Source organism: Triticum urartu, chromosome 3A (genome assembly GCF_056163025.1).
Source record: "Triticum urartu cultivar PI428250 chromosome 3A, HENAU_Tu73, whole genome shotgun sequence".
NCBI lineage: Eukaryota > Viridiplantae > Streptophyta > Magnoliopsida > Poales > Poaceae > Triticum > Triticum urartu.
The window spans coordinates 378202332-378205175 of record NC_141875.1 but is presented as its reverse complement, the minus strand read 5'-3'; the positions used below and the strand labels follow the sequence as shown (position 1 = coordinate 378205175).

Sequence of the window (2844 nt, the reverse complement as noted above, 5' to 3'; positions counted from 1 at the left end):
TTACTTTTTTTTGTGAACAAGAGTGGACCGCACTGCATCTGGTGTAAATGAACCACAAACACTATCAAGAAGTGAATCGCATTACTTTTTTCCGCCTCCGTAAAAAAAATTCTTGCACTTCGAAGATGAACAACATCATACGACCAACTACACTACCTTAGTTGGAAATCCGCACTGCATCAAATAGTCAAGTAAACCGCATTAGACTTGTTGGGAAGTTATTCTTTTTCTTTTTTCCATCGTGTGTTCTGCACTGCAAAGACGAGAGTAGTTATCTGCATACTTTCTGCATTGCACGAACAAGACTAGTGCACTGCACGAACAATACTAGTGCACTATAGGGGGCGGCACATGTGCACTGCACTTACAATGCAAAAATGCTGAAAACACACATTGGAGGGCAAAAAACTTCAACAGAAGGGGATGCATCCCACAGATCCAGGGGACATCTGGGCTGAAATTTATACTAGTGGTCCCACAACGAACTGAAATTTTACATAGACACTTCTCAATTACAAAGTATAAACTGCCATCGACGGTGCAATGAACGTTTCCAACATGACATGCAAATTGCACAACACAAAAAACCACCATTTTCTACTAAAAATAGCAATAGAAAAGAAAAGGCCCTCTGTCCTCGACCGCCACCACCTCAATGGACAAAACAAACGAAAAAGTGGACTGCTCGCCCGTGCTGCTGCAACCGGTAGCGGCTCGCCGGCAAACTGCATGTGCACACCCCAGCCGTACAAAATAGCCCTTTTTTTTAATACAATAGCCCTCAAAATGAAAAGCATAAAAGCAATTGGGTCCATGGACTTTTGCACAACAGAGAGAACATAGCCGGAGCCATCATCGGGGGCTGCACATCAACCGAATTTTTTGCATTGGACATAGAGAAGAAGAGAGCTGCAAAAATGCCAGGACAGAGCTGCAGGAAGTGTTCGGGGCCACCAAAAGGATTTCTAAGTGAGCTGCATCCTGGATCCTAGCAAAAAACACGCCTCAAAATGAACTACACGATTTGCAATCGGGCCCCTAATAGAGCTGCATCGCAAGAGAGTTCACCTCAGGGAGGGGGTCAGGGGGTCGTCGGAGGGCGTGAGAGAGCACCACCATCGACGAAGCCGCCGACCTCGGTGGCGCCGCTCGTTGGCCAAATCGGCGGTGGAAGAGGGAGAGAGTCGCCTGCGAGGGAGAGAAGTCGTGGCCGCAGATGCAGTACCACATATGGTGGCCGTAGGTGGTGGGGATGGGATCCGATCGCGCGGGGGCACGAGGCTGCATGCGCCGCGGGCAGCAACCACTCGAGGCGCCGCACCCATTGGCTGTGTCCTGCGAGCGCCAGAGAAAGGTGGAGGAGGGTGCGGGACAAGGAGCCTTCGGAGGCCCTCGCGGGGAAGAGGCGAGCTCCAGGCCCTGGCCGCACTGGCCACGACATCCCCGCGGATGGGCACGGCCACAGTGATGGCGCTGCTCCACTTCGGCGGCGGAGGTTGCGTGACTAGCGATGGGGAGGCGCGGCGAACTGCATGACGGAAGCCAGCAAACCTCCCTTGCTGCTTAACCGCACGGCTAAGTCAGGAGGTCGATCCCGGTGGACGCGGGTGAGGGTCGGAGCACGACGAAAGTGGCTGCGGAACCGCGGGAAGCAGGAGATCCGGTCCTTGATGGTTGGAGGCGGCAATCTCCGTCGGCCTCATTCTGGGGTGATAGGCTGGTGGCGGCGGGGATCGGGGGCCCCGACCATGGCGCTCCCCTCGGATCTGACGACGGGGGATGACAGGGACGAACAAGGGTTGTCGGGGACCCCTAGGAGGCCGGTGAGGCGCGGTGGGAGGGGAGGGCGGAGGTGCGCCGACCAGTGGAGGGGCTGGCATTGGAGATCTGGGACGGGAAAGATGGGGAAGGCGGTGGGGGCACCAGAGCCGGCCTGGCGGTGGGAGGCCGAGTTGAGCTCCGTCATGGGGAGGAGTGGGGGGAGGAGAGGTGGCAGGTAGGTTGGATCGGGGGAGTTAGCCGGGAGGAAGGAAGTGGAGGGGATCGGGGTAGGAAGAAGATGGAGAGAAGTGAGGTCGTGCCAGGAGAGGGAAGTGTGGGTGGGGTGGGACGGTGGGTTGGGGGTGTTATGAGAATAAGGAGGTTTTGTTATGAGAATAAGGTCTTAAGGGTGTTATCATAATAGACCCATCCTATATATATGTATATATATATATATATCTTTACCTAATATTAAAAGGAGGATTGTTTCTCCACTTTTTTTGGTTAACGGTGGGGCCAGATGATTTTTCGTCCGTGTGAGAAAAACGATTCGCTCGTGCCAGTTTTTTGTTTGTCTGCTGCTGGTAAAAGAAATTGTCCGCTGCTGGTAAAAAACGAGGAAAAAAATTAAGGCTTCTGCAGGTCTCGAACTGGCAACCACAAGGATCCTAGCGATATTTCACAACCAACAAACCATGTTGCTTTATGTGAATATTGACGGGTTGCATGTATCTGTACATTAGCACTGGCGAGAGAAATAAAGAAAGAAAACAGTCCAGGGAAATAAAGCAAGCACGAACCGACCGACCAGAAAACGTACACGGGTGATGATGCCTAGCTCCCACGCAATTCTTAGAAGTCCATGCCTTCTAATGAACAGATGGTTAGTTTAAATTAAAATGAGATTATGTGAACGACAAATACTAGGAGCGTCCTTGGCGAATTAACATGCACGTTGCCTATTATACATGATGAGTATCTCGAATTACAACATGAGCCTGCATAATTATATATGGAGAATCAATGAAATCCCTTAATCAATGCATTAATGGGTGGGTTAGCTTATCTTGACAACTTCAACAA

At 51.3% G+C, this 2844-nt stretch overlaps 1 long non-coding RNA gene across 1 annotated transcript; it reads right to left on the bottom strand.

Annotated features, from left to right (window-relative positions):
- Positions 1-424: 424 nt before the first annotated feature.
- Positions 425-2103, bottom strand: LOC147979759 (uncharacterized). Its single transcript, XR_015618994.1, has 2 exons — positions 1069-2103; positions 425-988 (listed from the first exon to the last, which is right to left on the bottom strand). It is a non-coding gene; the product is annotated as an uncharacterized LOC147979759 (long non-coding RNA).
- Between the last annotated feature and the right edge of the window lie 741 nt (positions 2104-2844).